Source organism: Chiloscyllium punctatum, chromosome 40, assembly GCF_047496795.1.
Source record: "Chiloscyllium punctatum isolate Juve2018m chromosome 40, sChiPun1.3, whole genome shotgun sequence".
NCBI classification, from domain to species: Eukaryota; Metazoa; Chordata; class Chondrichthyes; order Orectolobiformes; family Hemiscylliidae; genus Chiloscyllium; species Chiloscyllium punctatum.
In genome coordinates this window covers 54,503,923-54,527,710 of record NC_092778.1, presented here as the reverse complement: position 1 = coordinate 54,527,710, position 23,788 = coordinate 54,503,923, and the positions used below count along the sequence as shown (strand labels likewise).

The window sequence follows — 23,788 nt, the reverse complement described above, 5'->3', positions numbered from 1 at the left end:
AAGACCATATGGCAGTCAAACCAGAGACAATCGGCAATTAAAATTTGAGACAACAGAAGTGGAAACACTCTTAATGAGTTACCATGAGATTTTTTAAAATCCCATTTATTTTATGTACTTTTCTTTGAAAATGTCAGAAGGAAAAATGTGGTAGGATTATATTGAAAGCAGCAACAGTAATATCTAGGCTATTGTGAGTTATATACGGTGGTAGGAAGGAGGACGAAGATCCCAGGATATCTCATGATGCTTTCCATCCAATTAAATACTTCTGAAGTATTGACCATGTTGTTTTGAATGATATTGATGGAAACAAAGGAAGCAGTGGCATATGAGGCTTCACATGATGATGATAATGTTGTATCACCTGTTTTCCACTCATCCTAAGAAAAATCCCAGCCAGGATTTAATATTAAGTCAAAAGTGTTGAAGCATATTATTTGACAAGCTGATAAATGTACCTCAGCAATAAACCCAAGTATAAATCCCCCTGACTAGTTTACCAACAATATAATGACATTGGTTCATATTTGGTGGGATGAGCAATAAATACGAGTGATGTTCACATCCCAAAAATAACAAAAGGCACACACACACAGTTTGTGACAAGTGTTATCAATAGTGTAAGACTGTGTAATATTGATTAAATTAAATATGCAATAATTTTTAAGAAAACCTAAGTTAGGCCATAGACCCTTCTCATTTACTCCTCCATACATAAATATGGTGGCTGCTCAGCTATATTTGTCCTCACGCTTTGTCCAATTCCCTGATTTCCTTAATATCTGAAAACCCATCAACCTCCAATTTGAATACATTCAATTACTAGGTATCAACAGCTGTCTGGGGTAGAGAATTCCAAAGGTACACTATATTGAGAAACATCTCCTCTCAGACCTAAATGACTGGTGGTGAAATTGAAATGCCCATCAGCCATGATTAAATGGCAGAGTAGACTCGATGGGCTGAATGGTCTTGCTTCACTCCTATGTCTTATGGACTGGCTCTGTATTCTTAGTTTATGACCTATTGTTCCAGACTCCACAACCACAGAAAACATCCTTGCAGCATTTACTCTGTCAAAAGACTCGTAAGAATTTTATGGTTAAGTGAGATCACCTTTCATTCTTTAAAAGCTAGGGAATGTAGGCCTAGTCTTTTCAATCGCCTGAATAGGATGAGTCCCTCATCCTTGGAATCAATTTGGTGAACGTTTTATTGCACTCCCCCCAAATCAGGTATATCCTTTCAAAACTGCACACTCTGCTTCAGGTCTGACCTCTCCAAGGCCTTATACAATTACAGTAAGGTGTTTCACTTTTATATGCTGCTGAATCTTAGAGCTGGTCTCTGGTCTTCTCTGGCAATAGAAAATGATATACAGTTGTTCCTCCAGAGTATAAAGAACTCAATTTTAGGGATATAAATGGAGCTTGGTTGTGTCTGGCTGCGGTAGTGGTTGTGGTGAAGTCAATTACACTTTAAAGGTGCACTGTGATGGGAAGTTGTTTAGAACAGCAGAAATGTTGTATGTGAGCATGGAGCATGGTATCCATTGTAATTCTCCCATTAGCAGCAGCTTCAAGGAATTCCAAAGTTTAGATTTAGATTCTGTCGAGCACATTATCATCTCAAGAGAGATAGTGGGGTTCATTACTACCACCACTTTGGTACCATATTTACATTCAGGAATTCCTTTCACTTATGTTTAATACAAAGCAAGTGTTGTTGCAAAAGATGCTTAATTGAAATGCAGTAATTAGAGGTTCTGGTGACATTACCATCTAAATATCTATTTAATTGTTTTGGTTTTGCCTTGGGGATGCTGTAGCATTAATCATGTGATGAAGTAGTGCACACACTGTTGTCCATTAAAGTGGCTGTAAGACTGTAATTTAATGCCACAGAATGTCAAATGTATACAATATAATTGGGAGTGCTCAAGCTTTACAATTAGTTTATGCTCTCAACTTTGTTCAAAATGTTGTTCAATTTAGCACAAACCAAATTTCATATTTAAACTTAGTACCTTATTGACAATATAAAACTCATTTCAGTTTCAGTGTCTTGCTTTTACGATATGTGCTCTCTAAACAATATGTTCATCAATGTATAAAGATCACAGTAGAGATCTGAGATTTTTGAACATATTCCAAGCAGAATATGAGGAGGTTGGAGCAGGGCTAATGAGCATCAACTGTTTTTTGCCTTTCTATTTTGCATATGCCTATCTGCGAGTGTCAATAACCAATTCAGACATTGTGATACCCTGCTGTTATTAGCCTTCTGAACAGACCTCTCTAAATTTAAATGTTGATCTTGCTCTTTATGTGCCTTCTCTGCAGCTGCAACATTGTTTTCCTTAATCTGGTTTATTAGTTTTATGCCCTTTGTATGGTATGATCTGCCTGTACTGCACACAAAACAAAACCTTTCACTGTACCTAGGCACACATGACAACAATGACTCAAAGCAGATGTTTGGCTATCAATTGATGCCAGATCTCTGCTAGTGCTGTATGTCTTCAAGCTGCAATAAGTGTAAGATGTAGTGAGGGAAACCGCCTTTTTGGATTTCTTGGCACCATCCTTCTTGGAGGGTGACAACTCTCTTTTGACACATGACGTCCTTGTGATGCCCAGTCTGTAATTCAGGATTCAATCCATGTATGTTATAGATATGGTAGTTATTTCTCTCCATGTGTCCTTTTGAATGTTAGATGCTCACGTTTAGGACAATTTTAGCTTTGCTTTAAAATTTTGTACTTTATTATGGTTTTCAAAATTCCCTCTTAGCTCTGCACCACCTGAAAAAGGCCACCTGAACTACAAAGGCCTTAAACTTCCTGGGGCTTTTCCACATTTAAGCGTTACCCTTTCACTGACTCACTCTAATAGGCTCCATGCCAGATTAATGAAGAATGCTGCCAAAGTCATTGAGTGACCAGCTGACTGGGTCGCGATGGGTCAACTCCACGACCAGCTTCAGGATCATTTGAGCCTGGCCTTCTCAATCTGTGTCAAGATTAGAGTGGTACAAGAAATTTGCCTGAAACATTGATTTTCCTGCTCCTCAGATGCCGCCTGACCTGCTGTGCTTTTCCAGCAACACTCTAATCTTGACTCTAATCTCCAGCATCTGCAGTACCCACTTCCACCTTCTCAATCTGTGGCACTATCATTGTACCCTGGAGCCACCCACCTTTCAAGTATAGGCCCTAAAATCTATCGGGATGTGCAACGTGTGGATGACAGGAAGTGATCGTTCCCTTTTCTATTGTTTACAGCCATGACTAATGTTACAGTTGGGAGTTAAAATAAAAGGTCAGAATAACCCTAGCTGAATTTCAGGGGCTTTTAGGGTCAGGACACAACAGAAAAAAAAGTCTATGTTTAAAAATGTATTTTCCATTTTCTCCGCCTCATCTTCCTTATACTATGTACGACAGGCAGTTCATTGGCCCATTCTTATTTCCTGCTCATTGATCTTTTGTTCAGGCAGGGAGCATCGGTTACTTAGATTTGACATCCTTTTGTTGACTTTCTACATCCTATGGAAATACAGTTAGCCTGCTGTTTCAAAGGAATCCACTATCTCACTCAGAAAGCAAGTTGCAGATGAAGTAAATCAGGAAGCACTGATTAAGTGATGCCAATCTCTGGTTTTAATAGCCTGCCGGTTAAAAGAAGGGGAAGGAAAGAATGCTGAAAAGCTGCAGTCTTCAAATCCGTATCCTACTGTTCTGCGGCACAGTATGCTTGAGCTCCCAAAACCACCTGCTGCACTGCATTTCGTAAAGCATTAAAAATTCTCTAAAACCACAAGGGTTGCAAATCAGAAAGCAGGTTGGAGGCGTTTTGATTCAGCATTCTTGCTCCATGCTGTGCTATAGCCGCAATGCACTCTCATCTCAAACAAAATTCATGAGAAACGGCTGCAGAATTACCAGTCAATCAAATAAATATTTCAGAAGCAAGTAGCACTTGCTTTAATGGGCTGCATTGTCTGGGATTGATGTCTTAGAAGATAAAACAACTATTCGAGAATTTCAGTGAAAGCATCAGTTTGGGGTCTTTCAAATGTTTCAGCCGATGTGTCTCTGTGCAATACCTCATTGGACAGCATGGTCCCTTTAATACAAGGAGCTGAAACAGAAGCTTTGTTCCTATTTCAGTTTTTCTGCGGTATCATTGATCCTTGGGGATTGCAAGTGACTAAGAGTGCACATATTACTTTATAATTCAGTAAAATAAAGAACTTGCCTTTTAATATAACACATTTTATAAGATTATGATATTCCAAGGCTATTTATGCCAATGGATTATCTTTGAAGAGCAGTCGAAATGTTATCAAATACCATTAACAATGTTACATACAGTCAGCTGCCACAATGACATGTTTTGAGTGACATTTGATGAGGGAGGAATATTAGCCTCATCACTGGAGGAACTCTTTGCTCCTCATCAGTAACTTTGTGGGATCTTTCGTTTTTACAGAACAGGCTGAGTCAGGGATGGCTTTTGCCCGAAACGTCGATTTCGTAGCTCCTTGGATGCTGCCTGAACTGCTGTGCTGTTCCAGCACCACTAATCCAGAATCTGGTTTCCAGCATCTGCAGTCATTGTTTTTACCTGCCTGAGTCAGGGATATGCCGGATTACAAGGTTACAAATTGTGGTTGAACGTAATTCTGTTGCTGATGGTCCACAGCACCTCAAGGATGCTCAGTTTTGAACTGCTTTGTTCTGAGTGCATCCTACATAATAAAGGGGAAGGTATTGTCAGTATGATGGCAAGACCTTCACAAAGACTAGTCACTCCTATCAATACTGTTTTGGATAAATACATTTGTGACAGGTGGCTTGGTGAAGGTGAAGAGTCAAGATCAGAGAGGTGTTGGAAATGCACAGCAGGTCAGGCAGCATCCGAGGAGCAGGAAAATCAGTGTTTCGGGCAGGAGCCCTTCATCAGATGAAGGTGAAGTCAAGTATGTTTTTCCCTCTTGGTTCTCCCATCACCTGTTGCAGGCCGAGTATTGGTGCTACCACCCTAAATGACAGACATTGAAGTCCCCCTACCCGATTACATTCTGTGGTTTAAACAATTGGTGATTCTCATTGTATTCAAATGAATACTGAATCATCAACTCAGTGGGGTCAGTACATGATTGTCACAAAAACTTTTCCTTGTGCATGTTTGACCTGTTGTCTTGGGACATGGAAGTCAACATTGAGTACTCTCAAGGTCACTTGGTCCTGACTGTAGATGACTTTGAAAAAAGGTTACTTTTGTAATACAGAACAATTGGTACACAGCACATTCCTGCATTTAGGAACGTGATCATGACCAAACAATTTTTTTTGTGAAGCTGGTTAGGGGATAAATTGGGCAATAACTCCTTCCCTTTTTTTTTGAAATAGTGCCTTGAAATATTTTTCCATCAAGATGAGACAGCAGAAATTTTAAAATCACCACATCCAATAGAATCATAGAGATGTACAGCACGGAAACAGACCCTTCGGTCCAACTTGTCCATGCCGACCAGATATCCCAGCCCAATCTACTCCCACTTGTCAGCACCCAGCCCATATCCCTCCAAACCCTTCCTATTCATATACCCATCCAGATGCCTTTTAAATGTTGTGATTGTACTAGCCTCCACCATTTCCTCTGGCGGCTCATTCCATACACGTGCCACCCTCTGCGTGAAAAAGTTACCCCTTAGGTCTCTTTTATATCTTTCCCCCCTCACCCTAAACCTATGCCCTCTAGTTCTGGACACCCCACCCCAGAGAAAAGACTTTGTCTATTTATCCTATCCATGCCCCTCATAATTTTCTAAACCTCTATAAGGTCACCCGTTCCAGGGAAAACAGATCCAGCCTATTCAACCTCCCCCTGTTGCTCAAATCGTCCAACCCTGGCAACATCCTCGTAAATCTTTTCTGAATCCTTTCAACACTTTTCCAATAGGAAGGAAACCAGAATTGCGTGCAACATTCCAACAGTGGCCTAACCAATGTCCTGTAAAGCCGCAACATGACCTCCCAACTCCTGTACTCAGTGCTCTGACCAGTAGTGCCGCAATCCCTTTGAACTGTACTGAGGTGTCAGTCCAGATTTTTGTACTCAATTCTCTGGAGTGAGTTTTGAATCTCCAGGTTACAGCACGGTTTTTAAAATGTAGTTCTAGCAATGTTCCTGATACACCATGGCAGTTACTATGCTGTTTAATACGTTTTGACTGCATTCACCAAACAATTAGGCTCTGTTGTTGAGTGTAGTTGAGAATTCTCCACTAATCTGAAAATTTCTTACTCATGACTCCCCATGTTGGATAAAAGACTGAATGCAACAAATACACAAAAGCCTCAAACCTTGTGAAAAATCAAAGGTTAACTACTGCATTTAACTCATTACAAATAAGGTATAGTTTGACTTAGAAACAATCACACAAACTCTTCATCACAATGACAAACACAGTGGGTCCTTTGTGCATTAAATCATCCTTTTGCCATAGATAACTCTTCGCTTTGTTGTTCATGACTTTAGATTACAATGAGCAAAGTCGTTTGGCTTGTGTTAGCAGGTAAATGTACTTTAATAAGTGATCGCATTTGTTAAGTAAAAAACACAATGTATGTTCACAAGGATTTCATTCTTTGAAGCAACATATCCACTGAATATTCTGGCATTACTAATCCTTTCGAAGATTAAAAGACTCATATAAATGATCAGTCTATTTACTTCTATAGATTTCTGACTTTTGTGTGTTTCTTGATCCTGTTTAAAGGATTTAAGAATCTTTGCAAAGAGCTAAAATCAGAAACCTAGAAGAAGTTAACTATATGTACTTTACAAATAAGAAGAAATAATTTCAAATAAAGTATTCTAAATGCAACAGATAAATTATAAAAAATTACTTCTATTTAATATTTATTATCTCATCCCTGTGTCTGCAGAACAGGCTCAAAGGCTGAATTGCCTATAGTTCCTCTGTATACGCAAATGTTGTTGAGTACCTCACTTCCAGAGAGTGACTTACATGAGGAGAGCAGTTTTTGTTTAAACCATTAAAAGATTTAGGTGGCCATTGCTTTTTTTTCTCTATGGGGATTCAGGTGACACAGGCAAAGCCAGCATTTGTTGCCTGTCTCAAATTGCCCTTGAAGACAGTTAAATATCAACTACATTGCTATCAGACGTAGGCGATGATTTGGACATGCCAGTGTTGGACTGGGGTGTATAAAGTTAAAAATCACACAACACCAGGTTATAGTCCAACAGGTTTAATTGGAAGCACACTAGCTTTCGGAGCGACACTTCTTCATAAGGTGATTGTCAGACAATCACCTGATGAAGGAGTGTTGCTCCGAAAGCTAGTGTGCATCCAATTAAACCTGTTGGACTATAACCTGGTTTTGTGTGATTTTTAACTTAGACCTAGGCGAGGTAGGGATAACAAGTTTCCTTCTCTAAAGGGTGTGAGGGAAGAAAATTGTTTTTGTGGCATTGATGATAAATTCGTGGTCATAGTCAGTGAGACTAGATTTCAATTTGAGATTTATTTAAATGAATGAATTGAACAAATATTTCAGAAGATACTGTGGTGGGATCTGAACCCAAGCCCATGAAGCATTAGCCTAGACTTCTAATATTAGATGTCTGAGGTTACTAGTCTAATGACATTTCCACTGTGCCACCATCAGCACCATGGCTCAATGGTTAGCACTGCTACCTCACAGCACCAGGGACCTGGGTTCGATTCCAACCTCATGTGACTGTCTGTGTAGAGTTTGCACGTTCTCCCCGTGTCTGTGTGGGTTTCTGTTGGGGGCTCTGGTTTTCTCTCACAGTCCAAAGCAGTGCAGATTAGATGGATTGACTGTGCTAAATTGCCCATAGTGTTCAGGATGTGTAGCTTGGTGGGTTAGCTGTAGAAAAAAGAATGCAGGGTTACAAAGGTAGGGAATGGGTCTGGGTGGGATACTGTTTGAAGGGTCGGTGTGGACCAGTTGGACCAAATGGCTTTTTACCACACTGTCGGGAGTTTATGATCTCCACAACAGACATCAAGGCATCGAGCACAGTGTACCCAGTAGGCATGCAATTTTATGTGCCTTCTGCCAGCCAGCTATTCTGGAGTGACTATGTTTTGGGGGCAGGGGCTGTGTGTAAAATTCCACCCAATAATTCTGAGCCACAGTGATAAAAGATAGAGACATCTTACTGCAAATCTGTTCACTAGAAATACCTGCACCACCATATCTTAGTCTATATCTATCTTTTAGTTTGGAATTTAATTCAGTAAGCAGTAAAATACTAGGCAAGTACATCTTCCAAGAAGCTACAATAACTGTTGGGATATAAGTTGCTGTTTTGTCTCCAATATCCCAAATTTCAACTCTCTAAATTCCCAACATTTGCAGTCTAATTACACTACAATCCTTTTTGACCAATAACAACACATTATTCGCTTATATTAACTTTTGTGAACCGTTTGTAAGTTACAGTGTTCTCTCATATACTGCATATGGGGCTGGATTTTACACTCCTGAACTAGTTTGAAGATGGGAGGACATGTAGAATATACTCACCTGTCCCTAACCTGTCTACAAGAGAGGCACTGAGCCACCTTTATTCTTGCATCCATCGGCCTGGTGAAGTCCTCAATTTTAAAATTGATAGTTATTGAAATGCCTCTTCTCTCCCTTGCTGGTCTTTTATCCGTGGTAAACAAGCAGGAGGCTGGGAGAACAATTCAAGCCATGCAGCATCAGGAGGTGACGAAGTTGATATTTCGGGAAATGCATCCATGAGGAAAGCCCAGCACTTCGGCTAATGGACTGGTGTCGGGAAAGGGGCTGACACCTCCTTTGCAGGCCCTGGGTCTATCTGAGACAGGCCTTCCTCTTGCTTTCACTCTTCTGCTCAGTTCAGCTCATCCAGACCCTGTCACCAAGAACCCTGACCCAAGGGTCACCATTCTAAAATGTTAACTCTGATTTCTTTCCACAGATGCTGCCAGACCTGCTGAGCTTTTCCAGCAATTTCTATTTTTGTTAAATTATATACAGCTGATTGACAGTTACAACTAACTTACAATTATTTTAAATTTGTAAATTAAATTCATAATGTTTAAGTTTCAGTTGGAGATGTTGTCACCTAATACTGAGCATAGAATTCACACTTTTACCTAATTCCCAACTTTAACACTATCTTTTGAATGTGCTTCTTTTGCAATTACTGTGACTGATCAGTGAGCTCAGTTCACCTTTCCGAAATAAGTCTGTAAACTACATTTGTTTCTTAGTTTTTGATGCTGTTATAGAACAGACAAGTATATAGAAGTTTGAAACTTGTTCAACCCAACCTCTTATCATGATCACAGAGTATAATGAAGTATGTATTTTTAATTCCACCATGCATTTTATAGATTAAAGATCATGCAGCCAAAAAGAATGACTGTGGATGTCAATTTAGTGGCTGTCTGGAGAGTGACGCTGTGGAATGTCACGCCTGATGATGTGTGAAGGAAGCTTCAAATGGATCGAGTCAAATGATTGAAATGCACTACAACTGAACTGTAAACTGCAAGTCATCTCAGACTGTGAAAATAGTGTGAGGAAAGATAGCAATCTGGACAAAAGACATTTTTGTGTCTTCCCTTTAAAGAGTACACAGGGTCAACGGTTAAATTCCAGTTCAACCTTGGTCTATGTGTGCTAGTGGAAGAAAGTGTTCCTGGAAGCAAAGGTATTCATGTGTCCTAGCCTAAGTTAGAGCGCATGTGCTGTGAAATCATAATCAAAAAGATAACATCTAATATGGTCTGAAGGAGTGCCTGAGACCTAATAGAATGAGGGAACAAGTGATAGATATATGTTATTTAAGAGTTAATTTGATTTAAATTGGTTGTACTGATACAGTGTGCTAATATTCAGGGATATGAGTTTTATGGAATATAGCTAACTGAAACAAAGCTCTTACATGAAAGTGTGGACTTGAATTAAAGCTTAAAAAAAGCGTTTCAATTGACCTGTAAAGTCAAGATTACAAAATTGACTGTTCAACTATTATTAGATTAGATTAGATTACCTGGGCGGCACAGTGGTTAGCACTGCTCCCTCACAGCGCCAGAGACCCGGGTTCAATTCCCGCCTCAGGCGACTGACTGTGTGGAGTTTGCACGTTCTCCCCGTGTCTGCGTGGGTTTGCTCCGGTTTCCTCCCACAGTCCAAAGATGTGCAGGTCAGGTGAATTGGCCATGCTAAATTGCCCGTAGTGTTAGGTAAGGGGTAGATGTAGATGTAGGGGTATGGGTGGGTTGCGCTTCGGCGGGGCGGTGTGAACTTGTTGGGCCGAAGGGCTTGTTTCCACACTGTAAGTAATCTAATCTAATCTATTAATGTTCCACTATCTTCACCAGTGACCCATTGCAACTGATACGTAGATCTTCTCATGGTTTTTTTTTAAATGGACTTGTACACAAATTAGAAATGTGAAGTATATGTGTTGCATTAAATTTTTTCTGAGATTTAATAAACTAATAAACTCTCTCTAGTTAAGTCAAGAAAGTCCATTTAAAATGGGTCTTTTTAAAACGTAATAAAATCAGAAATTGCTGGAAAAACTCAACCTGTTCTGTGAAAGGGTCAGTGAACCAAAATGTTAACACTGCTTTCTCTCCACAGATGCTGCCTGACCTGCTGAGTTTTACCAGCATTCTCTGATTTTGTTTACAATTTCCAGCAATCACAGGTTTTTGTTTTGTATTTCCTTTTAAAATGCAGATTGACTTGGTCTGGGAGAAAGGTAAAGTAAGTTGTAAATTAACTTTATTGTAACCAATGTGGAGGCTGGGTGAATAAAGGAGAGAAGACAATTCATCCCTCCTTACCTCGGAGCTTGACAATTGAGGCATTGCATGTGGAACTGTGATAACTTGGGGAACTTTGTCTGATTGAAACACTCCCCTATCCTCCTAAAATCCCCAGTATTGGATAGAGTAACCTTCACAGACACAAAAGTATGCATTACTACTTGCTATCCAATGTCTGAGTGCATATCAAACAAAATGGAATCTCCAGCTTAATAACAACTGACTCTGAATTGCTGCATTCATTTTCCAGTTACAATCAAGATGATGCTGAAGTGAACTTGTGCAGCAATGTATAATTGTGTATGTCTTTCTAAGGTGATATTACAGAATTTATCAGACTTCACAGCACTAATCCTTTGGAATATTGAAGATTGCTTCTACCCTCAGTAAATATGAGGCCATCCAAATCATGAAGTTCAAATCATCAATCATGCCTTTGCTCACTGACTTCCATTGGCTCTCATTCAAGAGACATCTTAGATTTTTTAGATTTAGATTACTTACAGTGTGCAAACAGGCCCTTCGGCCCAACAAGTCCACACCGACCCGCCGAAGCACAACCCACCCAGACCCATTCCCCTACATTTATCCCTACCCCTAACACTACGGGCAATTTAGCACCTAACTTTTTTATAAATTGTCATCCATGTTTTCAACCTCCCCCAATGCCCTGATGCCCAAATCTCCTCTCTGTAATGAATGAAATCTAGCCCCATTACCATCCTGGGTATCTAATTCTAGTCTCTTGCGCATCCCCAATTTTAATTTCTCTATTACTGGTGACTGTGCCCTTAGTTGCTTGGGCTCCAAGCCTTGAAATTCCCTCCCTAAACCTCTCCACTCTGCTTTTCTCCTTTGTCTCTTGGCACCTGGAGTCATAGAGAGAAAGGCCCGTTGGCCCGAGTTGTTCATGCCGACCAGGTTTCCTAAACTGAACTAGTTTCGTTTGCCTGCATTTGGCCCATATCCCTCTAAACCTTTTCTATCCATTTACATGTCCACCTTCCTATGTATTTTATTAACTTTGTAATATTCTAGGGGTACAGCAGATGATGCATAAATGAAAATTTTCTCTTCTGTACCTGACTTTACATTCATGTCCAATTAAGTGTTTGGACTTTTTATTATGTTAAAGGCATGGTATAAATATATGTTGTCGCTGCTGCTTATTTAAATGACATAAATGTACCAGAAACGTCCAAGTTCAAGTAATAGAGTATAGCGTCTATTCAACAATGACCTGACTGCCTGAAGTTTTATTCTCATTGTTAATGTTTATCTGATGCCAATTGCACATATGTACTCCATTAGATCCTGTAATTCCTCCAAGTCAAGCTCCCTTATTAAATAATATTCATTATTTTTTTAAAAATTCAAAGTGACAACATAAATTAGTGAATGAATGGGAAAATAAATAGCCACATCAAGATAAATCTTGCTTTTGTTTTAAGAAGGGATAATCTGATTTCCCCTGTAAAATAGAAAAATTCCTGATGATCAGAAATCACTGGAATGACAAACATTTAGCAGAGCAATGGGAATTTCCAGCAAGGTCATTAACACAAGAAACACCTCTAAGAACAACAAGAAGGATTATTGCATCTGAATCGAACTTTGGGGAATTTTCCAATTATCTCAGTTTATTCCAGAAGTAATGCAAATTGTTAAAGATGTTCACAAAGCATCAATGGTTCATCTTCAGTGTAAATAATTCATCAAAAATTATTTCTACAAACACTATAGGATGAAAAAGCAACGTGTTTTTGAAACAATGTCATTGTGTGTAAAAGATCGTATCGAGGGTGCAGATGGCATGATACAACAGCACCTGTTCTATTCTACAGGTCGTAGCTTTGCCTAGTGATTTATTTTGTTTTGTGCGTCATGGCAGGTGATTCTGAGTCGAACACAACACACCATTGATGCAAAATTTCATCAGCAATTTTTCTAACCAAGAGGAGAAAGACTGCTGCTATAATGTGGGTAGGAGAATCAGCAGGAAGAATTCACGTTCCAACAAAGCAACATTCTTACACAAATGACCTTGCAAAGCTGAAAGTATGTCATCAACAGTGATCTTGTCCAAACTGACCTGTGGAAGTACGGCTTGGAGCAAAATCAACACGGGGTCCAATGTAATTGAGGCCTAGTGAGGTGAAAGATGACATCTATCCTTGTGAAATATAGTTTTGATGAAATTTAAAGCATAATAATGTGGCAGTTACCAGGAACATCACTCAAAGGGAACATTTATTCAAACACTGATTTATTCACTATTCATTCTCATGGAAGTCTATTGGCTAATAGGGATAGTCTGGAATGCACCATCCATTTTTTGATCATCTCGTGATATGTGCAATTGAAGCTCTTGAAGCCCTTGTTTGTTCAGTTTGGTGCTGACCCAAAGAATTGACCAATTGTTTACAATTATAGTTGACCAGGTCCTAACATTACAGGAGACAGTGGGACAATTGTAAATTAATTTGTTGGATAGTAATCTGGTTTGCAGCTCAGTCTGTTAGGCTGATTTAATGCACTGCATTGTGGCAGGGACCATAGCTGCTGACTGACCCACTCAATTGTGTGAGAGGTCACGCATTAGTCCTCAGGAAACGGAAAAACCTTCTGTGATTAGCGTGGAGGGCAGAAAAGGGTACCTAGTAAGGGCAAGCCCATGACGAGGAAGGTGTCAGCTATACATATACCAGGAGGTACGCAACATCATTAAGTTGATGGTTCACACTAATGGACTGTACTTCTTTCACTAAGATGATCATCTTGTAATCTAGTGGATTTGAAGCTGTGGGCCTCTGTTGCCTGTGATGGATTCTTTAAGTTGACCATCAAAATGTTGTAGTGCGTACAAAATTCTTCAAGGTCTTTGCAGAGAAGAAAAACCTGCCACAAGTGAAAATCCTCATGATGGAGCCAACGTTTACTGTGCTGTCATGACTGGGTGGTGATGGTGCATCTCTCCAACCTCCACATTCCTAACCTGAATGTACCCACCATCCAAATTATGCACTCTGACAGAGTTGGGAAATGCACCGAGGTCAAGTACACCTTTTGGGATTTGGATCACCAGACACTCATCAAGGTGCGTCTGAATAGATGCTCATGGAGTAGTCCTCCATCCTCTCTCCAGTTTTGCTATCTCGGGAAACTGTGACCAATTGGCCTGTACTGAGCAGCCCTACATTTGTCATTTTTGTGCCAAGGCTGATTATGTGGTGGCCAACTTCAGCACCAGCAAGAAATGCAAGCAGAAATAGGATTGCAAACAGACTAAATGCTGCAATCTGTGGAAATGTCTGTAGGAGCTGCCCAAAAGACTGCACAAGTAGTAAAAAGCAAAGAGGAACATGTGTGTGGCGCTGCAAATGTGACCACTCCAAGGAATCCTTTCCATTCATCATGCTCTGCACTGAACAGAATGAGACAAGGGAGGGAAGGATCAGAGGATTTCACAAAAGAGAGCAGCAAACAGCAAAGCATCAGTAAGATATCCCGAGTCTCCCACTCCTCAGCAGACTAAGTTGATGGAAGAGAAACCAGCAGAGGAAGAACTGGGAGTGTGGCAGCTGATAAAACAAAAAACTGGTCATGTGAGACTGACATTCCATCTGCATTATGGGTAAGATTCTGATTATTGGGTGCAAGGCATGCTTAGTAGTGTATGTGGTGCGGGTCTGGCCTATTCCTCACTCCCGTACAGTGGCATTCTCGCACAAAAGTCTTCTGCTTAATCTGGAGATTGAAAATGGGAGGTATTTATAGAAATATGATGTACAAAGATCTTGATAAAGGGAGGAAAATTGTGTCCTTATGGCCACCTTTGCATGCAGCTGCATTAAGATATGTGTAAACCTTCAGTTCACAAACATAAGTGTCACTGGATGTTAAGATTTTACCTGCTGCAACACAGCATTTCAAGTAATTGGACCATGTCATACTACCATGGAGTTGTTTATGCAGAAAAAATGCTTTTTGCCATAAGTCCATTAGACATTGGTCAGCACCTAACTTCCTGGATACCTTGTTGTAGATCTATTGGATAGTTTTCCAAGCAGACTGTCAAAGTCATTTGGTGGAGTGCCTCAAACGAGTGCCAACATGTGACTCGGCTGGTGGTGAGGAAGGCCTTTCCTATCAGATCTTAGATTAGATTAGATTAGATTAGATTACCTACAGTGTGGAAACAGGCCCTTCAGCCCAACAAGTCCACACCGACCTGCCGAAGCGCAACCCACCCATACCCCTACACCTAACATATCGGGCAATTTAGCATGGCCAATTCACCTGACCTGCACATCTTTGGATTGTGGGAGGAAACCGGAGCACCCGGAGGAAACCCACACAGACACGGGGAGAATGTGCAAACGCCACACAGTCAGTCGCCTGAGGCAGGAATTGAACCCGGGTCTCTGGCGCTGTGAGGCAGCAGTGCCAAGCACTGTGCCACCATGCCGCCCACTTATGGCCCAGAGTTTCGCCCCCCTCCCCCTTCCTCACATTGCCTTTGAAGTGGTTGTGTTGAGGAAACGTCTGTTGTTCATCTCTTTGGGGATGATGCCTTTACAAAGGAAGTCTGGGAAGAGATTCAGGGCTCTTGCAAGATTCAGCGCTCCATGGGCTGTTGTCAATGACACACACTAAGACACACATCAGTTGCAGCTGGAAGACCATTTACTTGGTGAAAGGTGCACTGGGGTTTACTAGAAACTCGCTAGTTTTCCAGTGCACAGATTTATCCAAGACTGAAAGTTGCAAACTAGCACATTCCATGTGCCTTGAGACACTGAAGTTTGGGGAAGCTGCAAGACAAGCACAATGGAGATAGGTCTCTAAGGCATTTCAGAGTAGAACAGTTGTATGGAGAAAACATTAATTTTATTGCATTTTCTATAATTTTCAATTTGAAATTATTTGCCTTCAGGCTGTATGCCAGCCTTGGAATATATATTGTAATTATCAACTGTCTTATGGTTGTATTGAGGCACCTTAGATTGAAACATGCTGTTTGGAGATAGGTTGAATTTTATTGTGATTTCCAAATTAAAATGTTTTGAATGTAATTTTACAATTTTTATGAATAAAGTATATTTTTGTTCACAATGAAATCCTAGATGTCAGCAATGGGATTTCAGTTGGGATCATCGACCCATTATCTCTAAGGTTTTGGGTCTTGGGGAAGGAGGGGCCTATCCTTGCTCCGAACCTCTGACACCTCTCCACAACCCTACCTTGCTTTTCTGATCCTGCAATCAGTTGCCTTTGGTGTAGATCCCTTCGTGATCCTGTGTCTTTAGTGAGTGCATTATTATCAGCTGCCACCACTCTCTGCTGTCAGCCAACTCTCAATGAGTGAAACTTCTGCTGCTGAGGGCCTTCAAGGTAAAAACAAATCACATGACACCAGGTTATAGTCCAACAGGTATATTTGAAAACTCTAGCTTTTGAAGCACTGCTCCTTTATCAGGTGCTAGTAAGAGAGGAAGACCTTAGACACAGAATTTATAAGGAAAAGATCAAAGGGTCATACAACTCATGCTAACAAATTGGACACACTTTAGGTCTTCCTCTCTCACTAGCACCTGATGAAGGAGCAGCACTCCGAAAACTTGTGTTGTCAAATAAACCCGTTGGACTATCACCTGGTGTCGTGTGAGTTTTCACCTTGCCCAGCCCAGTCCATCACCAGCATCTCTGCATTATGAACACCTTCATGCTGGAGGAGGCCTGAAGGTGACATTTAATACCTGAAGTGCGCTTAGTTGTATCCGCGAACCACAATGAATCGACAGACATTCCCCATTGGTTCTCTACTCAGTGACCAAGATCCCTCTTGTCTGACAGAATCCTGACTGTTGATTTCACTGGGAAGCAAATTGAATGGGGGTGTGAAATCTGCATTGCTCCTTATTCCATCAGTTAGAACTATTCCCATCATCCTTGCTGTTCGTAGAGAGCATTATTGCTGTAATGTGATACTCAGACCCTACATTTGCATCCTGGCACCTGGGAATTAAATTTCCTGAACTGAGGGACTACATGCTGCAGGAGATTGTTGCGCAGGCGTGTTTAAAAGAGTAATGTGACACTTTTTGGCTCTGCTAAACAATTACAAATCCCACCAAAATCTGGACAGAAGTCCAAATGTGAAGAATGTGATAACCCCTGTGGGAAATACAAGGCTTGATTACAAGGTTTAAGAAGACCCATAGATCTCTGCAGATCTCGCACTGAAAACAGAAGGTGTTAGAAAAACCCAGCAGGTTTGGCAGCATCTGTGGAGAGGAAAGCAGAGTTAATGCTTTGGGTCCAATATGTCTCTTCTTCAGAGATGACTCAGGTTTTAAAAGATTATTACCTTATAAATATGTGTTATTCACAAAAAAACTATACATAGTTACAAATGCGGTTCGGTTCTGTACAATAGCATATGAAGAACAACAAATAAACACTGAAGTTTGACTCTATCCAACAAACAAACCAAAGGTATCTCTTACTTGTACATATTTACATTACTTGAGGCACTAGGAGGTTCAATAGCTGATTGGACCCCCATTTATCTTCAGCAGGAAGATCTCAGATGGTGGTCTTTCCCTTCTGCTCCTTGGCGGCAGCTGCTCCAAGCTTTAGTGTCTCCCTCAGCACGTTGTCCTGGACCTTGGAATGCGCTAGCCTGCAACACTCGGTCAGGGTCAACTCCTTGTTCTGGAAGACCAACAAGTCTCAGGCAGACCAAAGAGCGTCTTTCACCGAGTTGATGTTCCTCCAGATGCAATTGATGTTTGTCTCTATGTGCATTCCGGGGAACAGATCAGACTCGATATTACTGCCAGACCATCTACGTTTCCCCAGCACTTTCTGTTTTTATTTTATATATCTCCAGCGTCTGCAGTCTTTTACTTTAAGGATGTTGGAGTGCTCTGATCAAAACAATTATAGTCACCATTTTAGAAGTCTGCCTCGGCAGCAGCAAATCAGACAAAATTATCATCCATTGCTCCAACTGATTAGTTTTGAATAAGCTAATTAACACACTTCAGATAGAAGTCATTATCAAAGTTAGGTTAACCATATACAAATGAGTCCTTTGTGCTGGCAGCGATTTAGGCTTTTCATTAGGAAGTGAAATATAGCTTATAATGCTAAGGGTAGATTACGGATAATTTGTCTTTGCCTCACAATAGATCTGGATCAAAGCATCCCAATATTCTCAATTGGGAATACAATCTATAAAATGACAGCCTAAATAAGAATAATTAGTTAAAGAGAAGATTTGTCTTATTGATTGTTCCTGTGATTGCTGTAACATCACAGAATCCAGTAGGATTGCTGCCTTCATTTGCAAAGACATTAACTCAAATGCAAAAGACATCTTTTGTGCTATTTCTGGGGAATAATTGCCTTACTCTGGTAACTATGCTGCAGTCAGCTTAGAAGAAACATCATTTTTCAGAATTCAAAGCTAAACAGAAACACCAGAATAGATGTGTTTCATTAAAAAACACTGTTAGGAGGGAAAAAAAGATTAATTAGGTTCTATAATGTTGGCAGTGGAAGTTCATACTCTCAAAGATTTATTTAATGCAGTCATTATGTCGCTGCAGCACATGGGCTCAGATCTCTACAGTAGAGCAAGTAAAGGAAATCAAAGAAACCAAGTGCAAATTAGGGTCTTTCCCAAATGGTCTAACTTCCTCAAAGTCCTCTCTGCAGACTGGAAGTGGGTATATTGCTGTGCATAGACTGGAACCATTTTCTCCGTTTTGTCCAATACCATACCTGAAAATATGCTAACATTGCTCTAGGTAAAAGCTGTTCATCATATTTTTAGTAAAGTCTTAGTCACAACTAACTATTAAAATACAAAGTCATATGAAACAAACAACCTGTTTGAAGCAAATGTTATTCTTTGATTGAAGTTATCATGGTCATCTGTCATTCTTAGCATTTTAAATATCTATAATCAATGAAATTTTTAATAAAAATGTTGTTTTCTGATGTCATTCATTTAAATGACTGGTTCTCATTCTGAACAAGCTTGAGGGGTTATGGTTGTCACGGGGAAAAAAAGAGAAGAGTAATCTCTTCACGGTATTATAGAAATTATGTTTCTTGTTTACTTTTTCTCTCCCCAGGCCAGCTTCTTTCCAATTGATTCTGTAATGTTGTATTCAGGGCCAGAACGTCTTCCACTTTTCCAAGAGTGGGTCACACATTGTATACCTTGTGTAGCATCTTTCAAATCTACAGCCTTTACTACCTAGAAGAACAAGGATAGCAGAAACATGGGATCACACCATCTGCACATTCTCCTCCATGTCACACATCATTCTGACTCAGAACTATATTGCTGTACCTTCAATGTCCTGGCATTCCCTCTCTAACAATACTGTGGGTGTGGCGACATCACATAGACTGCAGTGGTTCAAGAGTGTGGCTCAGGGATGGACAATAAATGTGGAGCTTGCTAGTGATGCCTATATGCCATGAGTGAATTAGAAAGGATCCTCTATCATGATGTTGCACACATTTTGGATCTGACACAAGTCCGATAGGACCACTATTCATTGAGCATGGAAGATGAATGGCCAACTGAAGCAAATCGTCTATCTACAAATATAAACTTCCAAGGATTGTCAAGAATCAGCCAGCCAAGTTTATTCACATGGATTGAGTATTAGCTTTCTTGCAATGCATCGTTTTGCTGCGTTGTGGTTTTAAATGGTAAAAGAAATTCAAACAGTGATGAAAGCCACATGGGTCGCTAAGTGCACGTATTAAGTGCTGGACCTGAAATACAGAAGATTCTTCTAGCCTTGCATCGTCACATGGGGGCAGCTGATCTGGATTTGCACTTGCCGGGAAGTCTTAGATCCCGGCTCCGTACATCTTTCCCGTGAAACGTTGATATGGCTAGTTCAGTTATGTACTCCTTTTGTGCTTTGATGCAATTCAACTCAATTTTATTTGAATCTTTCGAAGGATTAGAACCCACTGTGGCCATTCTAACTTTAATCAAGGGGCAGGCAACTGCGCAGATAGAGCTGCTTAGCTGGGGGTCCGTCTTTGTAGTGATTCCGTACTCGCAGTGGAAAGTGTACAGTAGCTACTGGAAGTACGGTCCTCCCTAATAAGTTGATGAGTTAGTGATTCTTTGAATTGGACCAAACAGCAAGGAGTAGGGGAAATTCAATTCTTTGATTAACCCTTTTGCAGTTGAACATTATCACTAAAACGGAAGGGGAGTGTGCCTCGTATTATTGATTTCTCTCATTTAATTTGTCATCAGTCAAAGAGTAAACCTCCTGTTCTCCTCACTCAATTGAATGCTGACAGAAAGCTCCATGAAGGACAAGCAAATTACTCATGGACTGATCTTGCCGCACAATATGAAAGCAAATAATGCGATATAGAACCATGAGGCAGCCTGCACGACCATTTAACGCAGCAATAATGGAGATTCTAACTGTGACCAGATTTTATGCTATTCAATCAGGTTTAATTAATGTGATTATGTATCCACAGGCAAACTGGACTGTGAAGTAAAAGAGATAGGTTATGGGGATCATTAGCTGTGTAGAGCAGACTGTTCTCAACTCATGACACTTGCCTCATGCTCCAAAGACTCAAACAATAAATGCGAGACCCAGAAACACATACTGAGAGTAAGTCTGCTTTACATGGTTGCCAATCACTGTGCTCTACGTGTAATCAAAAGGTTTCACCTCTGGTTGCGTCTCCTACATATTTCACACAGTAAATATGGAACCGACACAAAGGGACACCTCCAGTGAGGGAATTCCATTCTCACACTCAACTGCTTCTTGATTAAAAGTAAATGACTACTGTGGCTTCTAATCCTCAGGAAGATTCAAGTAATTGAGTCAAATCAAATCCAAGCACAAAGGCCCTGTATAACCGAACAAGCCGCAACAGCGCTTTAGGAAGGATACATGGAGTCAGCCACTAAGCCTTCCCGACAAGTGCAAATCCCAGCCAACTGCCCCCATGTGGTGACACAAGGCTGTGGGAATCTGAAAATTTTCACTGGTCTTAAACCGTAAAACTTAACAGCTTGTGGCCCAGCGGCTTTGCCAGCATTGCGGCTTCATATCTATGGAAGCCACAAATAAGCAAATATTACCCTTTTATTTGGGTGACCAAGGATGTGAAGAGACAGGCCCGGAGCTTGATTCCTGTGTTATTCAGTCAATCTGCACAGCAGCCTTGTGCTCAATTATTATGAATGACAAGGTTTTCTGAACAGAAAATATCATCAGTAGCATAGGAACAAGTGTGGACTAATCAAGCTCTCAAATCTGATCTGTGATTCAGTTAGATCACAACTGATCTATATTTTAACTTCACTTATGCCATACTTATATATGGCTCTATAACTGTTAATAGCTTACACTAACAAAAATCTCACCTACTGTCTGTTCTATAAGACTGAACGCCATAACAATGTGGTTGCTGAAGATATTAAAACAAAAGTAAAGAACTGAAAGGGAGGTGGTGGTGTAACCCAGAAGCCCACCTAATGCTTTAGGGACATCGATTCAAATCCAAACATGGCAGCTGAGGGAATTAAAATTCAGTTCGGAAATCTGAAACGGAATGCTTATCTCAATAATGGACACTGAGCAACTATTATCGATTGGTGAAAGAAAAAGTATTTGCTTCACCAGTGTCCAATGGGAAATGAAATATGTTATCCTGACACAGTCAAGTCTACATTGGGCCCCTATGTGGGTTGGCTCTTAACTGCCGTCTGAAATGGCCAAATCAATTAAAGGACAATTAAGGTTGGGCAACAACCATTGGCCTTGCCAACAATACTCACATCCCATCAAAGAAAACAACTGAATGCTACAAATATTTGATGAGACATAAGTGTCGTTGACAAGACATACATTTATTGCCTAACCCTAGTTGCCCTTGAATTGATTGGCTTTGTTTTTCTGTTAATGCCAACCATGAGCTTCAGTCGGCCCACAGTTTATCTACTTTTAAACTGCCCACTTGAACTGATCAGATCTCTGGATTGAGTTGCTATCGGTCTATGGGTGGAATTTAGTTGAGACATCTCCAGTTTCGCCTGTGAGTTGGAGAGCTGGTGAGAGATCCGTGCTAACCTTTCACGGCAAGCCCACTGATCCATATGACAACTAGGCAGTAGTGAGGCCATTGGCAGGCCTTTACCTGGTAGTATAAAGACCCCAGGGATGGAAGCTCCATCCAGAGAGAGCAGCTGGCATCTCTTGTGCTCAGTACTACCACGGGAGAGGGTGTAGCTATTAGGAGATAAACACCCATGGAGACCAAGATTGCAGAAGTACCCAGGATTGAGAAAAATGAATTGGGTGGGAGGGGGGTTGATTCTCAGACAAGGAGTTGTTGTTTGGGGGGGAGGGTGGGGAATGGTGAGAGGGTGGAAGAGGGTGAAGGTGAATCAAGGCTAGCTCTTTTCCTGATGTCCAGTCAATCAATTGAACACTGATTGCTTAGATTGAGGTCCTGCACACCACATCAGACACCTCTCCTAAAGTGACCAGCTGTCCACACAGTTTGACTTGTTGACCATACTGCTCAGGGACATAATTGGGTTATTCCTAGTCACAGTGGGGTGAGACCCTTAAATGGGTATTAATTGGCAATTGGGCAGAAAGGTCAGCCATTGGCCTGCCCAACCAATTAATTAATTCCAGTGAAGGTGGGAAAAGTGATGGAGGTCATGTCTTATTAAATACTCTTTCCCCCTCCAGGAGTAGAAGATTCCACCCACATGGTAATGATGTGCATTTTCTGAGTAGGCCTATTACTTGAGTGAAAAGGATGGATGAGGGACATAATTTAAATAATTTTTCAATTTAATTGAAGCCAGCTTAAGCCAATGGTGCAGTCTCATTTCTCCCATATCACATTGCTCTCAGACATTGAGTCTGCTATGTATTGGTTGTAGGAGCTCAAATATCAATTTTCTGTCCCTTCCTGACCCCACTTTATCACAGTTAACAAATCTGAAATTCTCTTCCCAAGCCCCGTTACAATGCCCTATTTCCCACCTCTCTTTCAAAAGTCTCATGTGTCTCCACTAACTCTCCAAATTCCAGCCAGCTTGGAAGGGACTTTCTAATGATCTTTGGTAAATTTCTGCATCTTGTATATAGTAGACACTGCTCCTACTGAGCATCAGTGATGGGGGAGGTCTGAATGTTTGTGGATGTGGTGCAGTTGGAAATCTTTACTCAAGTCCATATAATGTGTCTGTGTGAAGAATGTGCAATTTCCTGGTGTTTTGCTTTTTAAAGATAAAACCATTTGTCAAAAGAAAACCATAGGTTAATTTCAATATTATAATAGACATAAAATGGTTTAGCATGTTTCTTTCTGTTCATTTAAGATGGAAATTAATAAAAGGAATTCACTTCGAGTGAGCCTCATCAGTTCATTGGAAACAGTTGAAGTCATTATTAATAAAAAAAATCGTTTAATTTTTGTTGGCCTCAGATGTCATGACAACAATGGTCTTGTATTTAGGAAAATAAGAACAGGAGTAAGCTGTTCATAACTCTTTCCCCCTCACCATCACCACCTCTCCCACCTATACCTTTTCTAGAGTTCTACAGGATCATAGCTGATCTGAAACAAGTCTAGAAGTTCTTCCAGACTGGAATATTGACTTTGGCACTGCGCAGTGTGGAAAATCACATGCAGGTTCCTGTACATGGCTAACGGAGGAAAATACTATCTGCAGTATTCATAGCACCAAAGGCAGTGGGTTGATTTTGCTCAGGAAGCCAAACAAGGTGTGATTTAAAGGTATGATTGTGATAACCGTATCAGCTGTAAGCTGCACCTAGAATAAGCTTTGCTGAATAGACAGGCATTATAA

General features: G+C 40.6%; 1 long non-coding RNA gene across 2 annotated transcripts in view; it reads left to right on the top strand.

Annotated features, from left to right (window-relative positions):
• LOC140464626 (uncharacterized) overlaps positions 1–22,237 on the top strand; it is an 85,040-nt gene extending 62,803 nt beyond the window's left edge. The window contains exon 3 of one of the 2 annotated variants that reach the window (XR_011954953.1): positions 19,029–22,237. This is a non-coding gene — a long non-coding RNA (uncharacterized lncRNA). Of the gene's footprint in view, positions 1–12,772; positions 15,873–19,028 lie in introns of those variants that run through there. The other variant, XR_011954952.1, reaches the window with a different exon arrangement.
• The last annotated feature ends 1,551 nt before the right edge of the window (positions 22,238–23,788 follow it).